General features: G+C 32.9%; 1 long non-coding RNA gene across 1 annotated transcript in view; it reads left to right on the top strand.

The window, feature by feature from the left end:
• The first annotated feature begins 10,173 nt into the window (after positions 1-10,173).
• Positions 10,174-11,778, top strand: part of LOC130047869 (uncharacterized) — a 107,734-nt gene continuing 106,129 nt past the window's right edge. The window contains exons 1-2 of the long non-coding RNA XR_008796684.1: positions 10,174-10,514; positions 10,605-10,645. This is a non-coding gene — a long non-coding RNA (uncharacterized LOC130047869). The remainder of the gene's footprint in view (positions 10,515-10,604; positions 10,646-11,778) is intronic.

Below are 11,778 nucleotides of genomic sequence, written 5' to 3'. Positions count from 1 at the left end.
TAATCGTATAATCTCTTATACATTTTCATTATATATGTGCATCATACTGTTTTAAATACTAGTACAGTATATAGAAACAAACACTAATATGATTGTATATGTTTGAAGGTCAAATCAAATAGTGGTTGTAGAATATATTTTAGAAATGAACAATATAACTTTGTATTATAGGGGGAGGTATTATTTGTACATGTACTTTCCAAAATTGGGATGTTGATACAGGATACTTATAATGTTCTTTGTTAGTTGACTGTGTATGTACATGTATATATCTTAACTCTTTGGACTGTTTGTTAATTGCTGATATTCTTTAGGCAGAGACCGTGAATTTTAAATTCTGGAGGTCACTACAAATCTAATGACGAGATTAATAATCCATTTATTTTTTTCAAATATGCGTACGCGTCCATGCATAAAAAAAATCAAATAACTTTTAAAATCTTAAATCTATGTATCAGTAGTCAAAATCTGATATCATCATGATTCCACAATTTTCTTTTATCATGAAAATACAAAGAATTCTAAATGTTAGGATATGATACTATGCTTCTACTTTTATCTACTTTTTCATGTACATGTATCTGTACATATGAAAGCGTGCATAGTACATGTATATATGTAATTTGTTTTATTTGTGCATGCTTCTCACATGTACCGATGGTGTTGAATTTACCACATCATATAATACACGGAAATGTTACATTGCAATATAAACTTTGTTTAGATTGGGTATATTGGGAAATATGTTCTTGAGCAAGTCGTTGACATAAAATTCTAAAACAGTTTGATAGAAGACAAACGATACTCTAAGTAAACAGTATTCTTGATTAAAAATGAAATTGTATGTACAATAAAACCGAAACTATTAATATTGACCACCCTTTAATGGAATGTTAAGTAGTTATGATTGTTATAAGAGGACTTTGCTGTTTTCTGCTTTCTGAAGATCTATTGTCATGTTGCTTTTTCTAAGAAGGATTTTATACTTAAGCCTATGCTGAGTCAGAGAAAGTAAAGATTCTTATTGCTATTTTACCTATGCATGTAATGTGAGGTGTGCATACAATATTTTTTTGAAAGGGTTTCATATCCTCCATAACATTCTTATAACGGTATGATACTAACAAATGAATTGCCTTGAAAATAACAAACAGGGGTTTTTTTTTCACGAGGAGTAAAAGTCCTATACAAATCTATTAACCTCTCTCTTTCTCTGTATCTTTCTCATGTATTGTGAAATATATTGGGGGGGGGGGGCAAATAAATTATGAAATAAGTGTAACTTTTAGGGTCTTTTTGATTGACTAGTAAAAATTGTTTTGACGAAATATAAAATGATACAGAGAGTGACTTCGAGTCGCTCTTCGGCATTTGATGAATTTTGTTACTTCTATGAGTGATCGTCATTAAACAATGCTTAACATCTTCTTGAAGTTTCCATGTCATTTGATTTTCTTATTATCAATTGTTTACTATTTTTGTTCGCATAGGAAATATTCAACAGTATTACCATCAGTATAAAAGACAGTGTTGTAAGTTATCTTGCATAAGTGCAAAAAAACAAAAACCAGTATTTACATCGTAAGGTATATAAATGCATATAATAGTACATGTACATATGTACCATCTTTCTTACGAAATTGCATGAGTCTCTATTTATTGTCCCTGTAATCGGTTTTTGGCATGTTTGTTTGCAAAAACTTAAACCGTGGTCATAACTTTTGAATGGATGATGATAGGACTTTCATATTTCACAAGTGTATATTGTATTTCTTGAGACCAGATTTTTCTTCGAGTAGCAATATTTTGACCCTGAAAGAAAAATACTTTGGAGTTTGACCAACTTTGACCTTGGTCACAATTTATAAACGGTCAGTGCAAATGCTTTCATGAAAGATGAAGATAACGAATAGTCAATCTCATGACTCCCATAAGCAATACAAAATAGAGAGTTGGGCCAATACGGATACCTGGACACACCAGAGGTGGGATCGGGTGCCTAGGAGGAGTGAGAATCCCATGTCGACCGGACACACCCGCTATGAGCCTTATATCCTGATCAGGTAAACGGAGTTATCCGTAGTCAAAATCAGTGTGCCAAAAAAAAAAAACCCGGCTTAACAATCGGTATGAGACATGTCAGACAGCATTTGACCCAAAGATAGTTTGTATTGACGAACTAGGTCGTTATATAACGAACATTTTACAATTCAATTCAATTTATTCTCATATTGCACTAATTACCATAAGGAAGATACATATATACACACAATGTTAATCAAATAATTGATGAAATGTATATGCATTCAAGAGTGCACAATTTGTATTGTTTTAACCTGGAAGGATAACTTTCTTGTGAATGATACATGCATTTATGAATTTGGTAAGATTACTCATAATAAATAACTTTTTACATGGGAACAAAGTAAAGACTTTTATGACATTTGGTCTGTTTGTATGTTTAAAATGTAAGTATTTTTTCTACTCTCACTTAAAGCTGAACAAGTCATGGTATCTCCAACATCATTCTTACATAAAGTACAGATTTTTGGGTACACTATACTTTTTGCCTATCTCGATAGTGATTACTTCTTCTAAATCTTGTTTATATAAGAATTCGTCCTTCCTTCTTTCTGTGTTCGTTCATCGTTCGCTTTCCTTTCAGAGTTCAAGCGGGAAAGAAGAACGTTTTATGAAGTGTGTATACATTCCTTCAATGATTTCTTGGTTTATTTAGTTTGTGAATTACGAGTCTTTGAAAAGACTGTCCAGATTCAGTCAAGAAATGAATTTAGTTTTTGGAAATACACGAGGGTATGAATTGCGATGCTTCACACAGGCATACTTCATGTTAGCATTTAATTCTTTATTTACATTTCACTTTTTTTTCTGTCGGAATTCCAAGCCGTTAAATAGACATACTGTATTTATCAAAATCCATGCGTGCATTGTTAACAAATGCATTGCATTCACGAGAAAATGGCTATCATTACTATTTGTAAAGATACCAAAGGCGAAAACAATGAAAATGTAATTATTCAAGAAATGAAACATATAAGGGTATGCGACTCTCTACGCTGGTATAATCTAAAAATGCCTGATTTGTGAGTGTCCCATTTATTAGATATTATTTTTGTTTTCATGACTATCCGATTTAAAAAGATGTGTTGAAAAGAAACATATTACAAAACCAGCTAAAAATAAGCGATTTCTTCGACAACAACACAAAGAACAATCCCAGAAAAAAATGCATTTTGGAGAATCTAGTATCTAAAAGTTCATACTCCATTGGCTCCGACTACTAGTATCTTCACATTTTGTTATGTATATACATGTATATTTTCTATTTTCAGGGGTTGATGTCATTGTCCAGAGTATTTATCTTTTTAAAAAATTAACAGATTTGATTCAAACTTTTTGTATACATGTATATTAAGTATATAATAGAAATTTTGCACCCGTCATTTTTATTTAGATTCAATGAAGTTACAGATATTTTTATTTTACAAGTATTTTATTTTTAAAGTTATAGACTTTGTCATTTCCTTTTAGATTTTGTAACAATCTGTTCTCTGACAGATTCTACTTAATTAGATAAGGAGAGGGTATAAAGGAATCACCAGTCCATTCGTCTGTCAGCCCATCTGTCTGTAGGATTATTACGGATTCATTCTCACTTAGCTAAAATTCTGAAATTGTTATTCCCACTTAGCTAAAACTGTGATTTTCACACCTGAGTGGTTCCTGGGTATGGTCTGTTTTAGACTAACTACCTGTAATTATCAGTCACGCCTATGAAAGCAAATCATATACATATATGTACAGTATATTATAAGTATATCTCTTCTTATCAGTATGAAATGACAAAGATTTAAATAATGTTTTAATATATAAATGACATTGTCTAGAGGTGTACAAATATAAGTATATTTTTAAAGGATAAGATAGTGTAATTCATTGATGGTTTAACATATGCTTATCTATGTATGTTTAGTGTAAACTGTATTTTATTTCAAAGAGACAAGAGCATGGTTAAATATATAACATTCAAATTGCTGATATTGGAAAATAAGTACATATGCACTTATATTATTGTAACTTACAAATGGCGATCACGTTTTGACAGGAATAAAGTGTGTAAAACAAGAAATGAACAATGTTCAGTAAATAAAAGTGATTCAACTGGAATGTGGAATGATTACTAATTGTAATTGCAATTGAAATAATTTGGATCACACATGTTACAAAATGTAAACACTATGAATATGTACAATGTGCATGTAAACAAAGGGCAGGTTGACTCAAAATAAAACATAGGAATAAGTGTCAAATTTACAATATGAATAAGATACATTTAGGCAAGAGATAAAATAATCATTATGTATATGTTTACACCGCGGTAATATTGTAAAGAAAAAATGATCTATGACATGCTTGTAAACAATACACTTTGAAGACGAATTAATTAAATCTTTCACTTAGTTATATAACTCAATTTTTTCCAAATCAAATGTAGTATTTTCTTGTTCACATCAAATATTTACCCTAGACCAATCTCAAACTATTTTTCTTTCACACAATAAGCCCAGTATTTGTTATAATTTTTCATTCTATCACATTTGCAATATGATTCATCATAGCAATTTCTAATATGATTTTCACTATGTAACACTTTAAACAAAAATTTGAACATCCTAGAATATGGAATAATTCAAGAACATTGAAATGTTTAGTCCATGAATGGTTTATTACTTCTGCCATGGATTTTAAAACTCTCTCTCTCTCTCTCTCTCTCTCTCTCTCTCTCTCTCTCTCTCTCTTAGTTTATGAGATCGCTTCGTTAGAAGAGCAACTGTTCTCCCTCTGATTCCTGAACACCAAGTGGAGGATGTGTGGTTTCAGGCGCTGGAAGATGATGATGGCCAGGACGCCCTACGTTTCAAGGACTATGTTAAATATACCACATTGTCTATAAACGTACTGAAACAACTTCTCAGGGTCCATTTGAAGAATAACTGATACATGTTCTAAATATATACATACACATTTGATGTGTTTACATCAGTAAAACTACGCAATGCTAGAGAGAGAGAGAGAGAGAGAGAGAGAGAGAGAGAGAGAGAGAGAGAGAGAGAGAGAACTACTCTTTGTTGACGATTTAGGGGAATGTAACGATATAAACACAGACGCATTTTTGTGAGGTTTTAAAATATATTTGCTATATAAAATATACCATCTGAAGTTACATGCATATTACTTGACGTGTTTTGCTGTACCCAAGAAAATTATATCCCATTCATGCAACATAAATTTGTATCGTTTAGTACCTCTATTCAATGTATTTTGTAAATACCCACAGCATGCAGGCCGACATATTATATTCGTATGTATTGTAACATGTACATGTATATTACATACACGTGTAAGCAGACCTGTTATATATAGTCCTTGGTGTACATGACATAACAAGTAATTTTATCCGACTCAATCGACGTTTTCAATCGAAATGTTTATATTTATCACCAAGCCATTTTATTTTCCATAATTCATTTGAATAGGAAGACATCGAACAGCGCCTTCGAAAATATGATTGCGTTCTACTCATAAATTTTTGGCAAATACACGCATTATTTTCCTCACTCTAATTAACACAAGATTCTGCCGCAAAATGTCTATGAACACGACAATCTGATTAAAATTAGATCTTCCATCCGCTCCCCAGTTTTCGATACGTCGCGTGGCGACGTATCGAAAACTGGGGAGCGGATGGAAGATCTAATTTTAATTAGATTGTGAACACGATAAAGTTACATGTAAATGCATAATGTATTTTCCATAGCATGCCAGTTTTTAAGTCTTTGATCTCAATTAGTATTTTTATATGAAAAGTTAGAATTATAACTTTTAGAAAAATATTCTAGAAGAATCATATGAAGTCGATGACGTTGTTCCGAAAAAGCGACCGTCGGAAGACAGCGTCAAAGTTAACAATGCAATATTGTAACGTTATTTTCTCAATATCAGCAACAAATAAATGGTACATGTTATATATGAATGAAACGAGAAAATTATCACCTTTCTACCTGCAAAATATGATCGGTTTTTGAAGCGCGACCAATTTTGGCCAAAAATGTCCCTTGTCCTTTTCTAAATGTGTTTCATGTATAAAACTAAAGAATTAATCTCACGTCTTTCTTTTTTTTTTTTTTTGAAATGGAATTTTACTGCCCAATTTTAATACTAAACCAAATTACCTGTGATGTGTTACAAAACAGATTATAGGTTACCTGTCATTATTTTCCTTTGTTCTTTGACACCCTTACCTGTGCACCATTCCCGTCTAGCTAAAACCAGTCACCCGTACATATTTCAGAATTTTAGCTAAGTACGGTATATATAGTCTTTTAGATATGATTTTGTCAAAGACATTTTTTTCTGAGAAAAACATATAAATATAATGCTTTCCAAGCCTCCTTTCGAGTCTGTAAGGATGCAGCGAGTGAATGCATGAATGATACCCTCTGTGGTCGACAAATCAGACATCATTCACTTCAAATTTTCCTTCCTTCATGCAACAGCCTTATGGACCCTTTTTTGCCCTTCGATAACATTGAAATAACTTAGCTAGCAAAAGATCGAACCGGGTATTGAAAGACCTGATTTCCAAAGACTATATATACCGTATGTATTACATGTATTTATCAAAATATCGAAGCTCTACTGTGTCATCACTCATTCACTGTGTTTTGACAAATAACTGCATTAAAGGTGTCAACTTATTTTTCTTCAGTGTCTCGGATAAATTTGGCCCAATTGTTCTTTACGAAGAAGTCTAACATTGAGAAAGAAGAGGTTTCGATAGGACCGATTTTTGGTCCATCGGTAAATAAGAAACTAGATTATAAGTGTAGTTGGTAATATTCAATAACGTCTCCTTTATCATATTTCTTTTTTCCCCATGACCAACATATAATAGTTACGTCATTAAGGTATATATGAAGGGCCTAACTGAAACCATTTGTGAGGACTGTAGCGAAAAACTGCATATCATTGATCATTCTAAAAATGTTTCAGAATTTAAATTTACGGGAAAAAAATGTAAAAATACTATTAAAGAGTAAAATTTTAACGCAGATTTTTAATATTGTAAAGGTATCTAAAAATATTCTTGTAATGAAGACCATCAGAATTCCATGAAAAGTGTTTATGCTCTATTGTAAAATCTATGCTAGATATATATTATTTACATTAATATAGAAATAACAGCGAGATACCGGTATATAAAACAAACTCCTGCAGTAAACATATGTATATAGATATCATATATAGAATAACATTCTATACACGTCAATGTGTACTATTTACAAGGTATCCGGTTATTTGCTGAACAATCCACGCTCAATACAATGAAAATTAAAAAAAAAAAAAAAAAAAAAAAGGATATAAAATAACAACAGCAGCTCTATCAAGTACTCATATAGAGTGTTAGTCATGCAAACAGGTAACTGCATATTCCCAGGACTAAGCATGAGCAAGACTTCCCCTAACTTCAGGTAGTCGCAGGTCACAAAGGGATTTTCAACATCAAAAATATGAGCTAGATTCCATAACCTTACACAATTATTTTCCCTCTATATCCAGATGTAGAAAACATCCCCTTAACTGTCCCTGTTTCGTATGAACGGAGAGAAATGCAGGTGTCCTTTTGACAGGTTGGGTCAAGGACCTCTTATTCCAGAATTATCTAGGTCAACAAGAGTTCCGCAAGAGGGGGTATATCCCCTCTCAATGAGTGTCTATAAGCTTTTTTCATAATGTCCGGTAGTTACATTAACCTTTGGACCCCGAGATCATATAGGGGTTTTCCTGTGTTGATAAGAAATTTACATAGTCGAGCAAAAATATTGTTGCCTCTAGAGTGTCGAAAAGCTTTTCCTATGAAGTTATGTGGTGACTTTGACCTTTGATCCCAAGAATCAACGGTCTTCTACCTCTTTTGATAACAAAGCTACATGTAAAGTATCAACTCAACCAAGCAAAAATATGGCCTCTAGAGTGTCTACAAGACCAGTGTTACACACACACAGACGAACACACTAACATACACACAATAACACATGTATAATTATAAAATTAATATTGACGTTAACTTTATTGTTTTGATCTGCTGTGCACAATTAATTGATTTAGGTATGTATTGAGTCTCCTATAAAATTTGGCGAAGTGAAAAAAAAATATTAAAAAAAAAACACCCACCCCAAAATAGTATTTCAAAACACTAATTGATGGCTATGCTTCCAAACGTTTCGGTAGCAGAAACAAGTCGTTATTGACCTTTGACCCTACCAAGACCTTGAAATTGTGACCTACACTCACAAATGTATAAGCCCGTGGGGGTCCGGGTTAGAATAGGTCCTCGGCACCCCCTTGCTTGTCGTAAGAGTTGACTAAATGGAGCGGTCCTTCGGATGAAACCGCAAAAACCGAGGTCCCGTTTCACAGCAAGTGTGGCATGATAAAGATCCCTCCCTACTCAATGGCCATAAGCGTCGAGCATAGGCCCTAATTTTGCAGCCCTTCACCGGCAGTGGTGACGTCTCCATATGAGTGAATTATTCTCGAGAGGGACGTTAAAAATATTCAATCAATCAATCACAAACCTATATATATTTATATTTATGTGTTATAGTGTGAAACAATATTTTTAACTTTTTCTAGATACGTGCATTTTTTAACGAATTGAATTTTAATTTTGTACGAAATCACCATGACTCATATAATCGCAAAATTAACATTAATATTTAGATACGTGTTGCATTGAGTACCAACATGATAATACGGAAATAGAAAGGCTAACAACATAAAGCATCCAATACTTTCCCGTATACGCAAAGTTAAATTGGTGGAGGGTACCATATATTTTTTGTCATGTATTTCAATGTTATCTTAATGTTTTTTCTGGAAAACAAACACAAAGCACACAACTGCAAACGTTGGAAATTATGAAAATAAGTTTAAGATTGTTTTCAAAAAAGAAAAAAAAAAACATCACATGAGCCAAAATTGTATTCCTATCGAAATCTTTTTTCACAAACGGTCGAACTATGATTTGAAAAGCTCACGTGAAAGCTCTATCGTTTCGACGGAAGACCTTAAAAATAAAACTCTATGCTTAGGCTGCAAAATACACCTGTACAATGCATTCAGTGTTATTTGTTAAATTGAATAGAGTACAACTTGAGAAGCGAAAATACAATCTTAGCAATAATACCACGGGGAGCATGTATACCAAGTTTTGTAATCATAGTCTCATTAGTACTTTAACTTTTTCCGCCACGATTAACCATGAAAGTTTGACATTGAGAAGTTAAGGCATTTTCCTCTCACCATAAGGGACATGTGTATCAGGTTTGATTATTTTTGCCTGTATAATACTCTTTTATCCTTCCCACAATGTTCTGGTAGATGAACACACGCGTGTACACATACAGAGAGAGAGAGAGAGAGAGAGAGAGAGAGAGAGAGAATCATAATACTAGTATCATACAGTCCGTCTATGGGGGTGCATTTAATTTTTCTAGCCCTGTTAGTATTGTTTCAATCTGTTTTGTGCTAATAGAATTCTAATATTTGACGCATATATAGACTATGATGTTTGAACATGTGTATCAGGTCTAATTATAATAGCCTTGCTAGTACTGTTTCTATCTTGTTTCGTGCTTGTGATATAGAACTATCCCCGTCTGTAAGTTTGACAATAGCCTTTGACCTTCCATAGTTATGGGAAAGATATATGTACCGAGTGTTATGATCCTAGCTCAATAAGAACTCTGCTTTATCTGATTCACAAAGTACGAGCAGATAGAGGAAATAACAGCTAGATCCTCCATGCTATATATCGTCTATAATGGACGTATATTAAAGTTATATAAATGAAAAATACAGTTTATAATATTTTAGTTTTGAATGAAACATATAGGCCTAGAGTGTATGAATTGTGTTACAGCTATTAAGAACTAAAAGGATAAAGTTATCTAATATAAAGGCAAACCCATCTCTAATAAATGATATATGCTATTTTGTTTAGCAATATCAAATGAAAACACAGCTAGTCCCAAAAACAAATTTGAAAATGGAGATAGATTGGGGGGGGGGGGGGGGGGATTTAACTTATCATTTAATTCCAAATGCATTCAAGGCGCATGCGTTGAGGATGTGTGACTGAACAGGAAATTCCAAATATTCAATGACCTTTCACTTAATTTGCTCCAAAAGCGACGGCAGTGAAAATTCTAAGCTATCATCTTACAAGTGCAATCGCAATCGTCTTCAACAATTTTTGCTTTTGTTTACTAATCATTTCCATTATATTTCAGTTTGGATATATATTTCTTTTAAAATTGTGCTAATATATGTGTGCTTTTATTGTGAAATTACATATCAGTGGTTGTTTTTGCTGTTTTCTTCGTTCTGTGATTTATTTTTCAATTGGGATTTCTTTATTTCTGGAAACGGTAAGAAAATTTCAATAAATAAATATTCAGATCTGATGGTCCTCTCGACACTTTTCAATATTAATTGATAAAGTGCTTATTATCTTACAGATGGCAGAAAGAGCATCCAGCAACCATAGAACTCAGATCGGGTGAGTTTAAAATTACACACGTACTTAATCTGTAATCGTTAGTGACATCAATGATTGTACATGTAACCATGTACAGCTATACTAAAACTAATAAACTCTTTTCCTCGCATTCTACGCATAAACTTGAGCAAGAGAAATGAAGAGAGTAAAGGGGGACATCTCTCTATTTTCAACTCATGGTGCAATCTTTAATTCTAATTTTGTTTAGTGTCGTTTTACTTTTTATTTTATATATTAACAAATGTGGGTTTTTTTTTTTTCACTTTGGAAAATCGTGCAATATTTAATATACTTTTTGAAATGTATCTTACATATTGATGACATTTTCAATGAATATGAAATGAAGTGAAAGAAAGAGAGAAAGAAAGGAGAGAAGGAAGGAAGAAAATCCCTACCATGCACTGAGGACATTTATTGAACTGATTACCTGCAAATTACACTATGAGACAGACCTACCCATAACAACAATATATTTATTTCTCCCCTTGTCATTGTTATTTTACTTTTCCTCACACAAACATTGTAAGAACGTCCCAACTTTGTAAATTTGATTGATGTGACAGAGAAAGAGAGAGAGAGAGAGGGGGGGGGGGTTAGCCCTGTTATGTAGACATGCATATTCTGTTCTTACTGTTATATTCCCCATATATATTGATTAGCTGTGGGGATATGCCCGTACTGAAATCTCTCTCTCTCTTTCTACAATTCGAAAGGGAGTATTGGATAAACCTCTGTGGATGTTCCTGATGCAATAAGAAATACTTATTTCTTTTACAATAGCATAACATGTGTATATTTTCACCAAGACATTGTGTCACAATGATCCTTTCTATGACGGTGCTGGTTGTATAAAAAACTGAAGATAACGAACAGTGTTAAAAATATACCATCGCTTTATTTTAATACAAGTTTATTTACATTTCTACTTGTGAATCACTTTTACATCTTCACTGCCAAACACGATCTCTCCTTTCTCACGAGGTGCTAGCTCCTAATTGATTCTCTCACACAGAACATTCTCTCCACCCAAGACCCAAATTCATGCTCTCTTGTGTTCATCTCACAAAATTTGGTAGCATGTGAATTATACATTGACTGTGCTGGATGCAAAAGAAAACTATTAGCTAGACATT

This window comes from Ostrea edulis, chromosome 7 (genome assembly GCF_947568905.1).
Source record: "Ostrea edulis chromosome 7, xbOstEdul1.1, whole genome shotgun sequence".
NCBI lineage: Eukaryota > Metazoa > Mollusca > Bivalvia > Ostreida > Ostreidae > Ostrea > Ostrea edulis.
The sequence above is the reverse complement of the archived record's forward strand: the minus strand, read 5'-3'. Positions and strand labels throughout refer to the sequence as shown.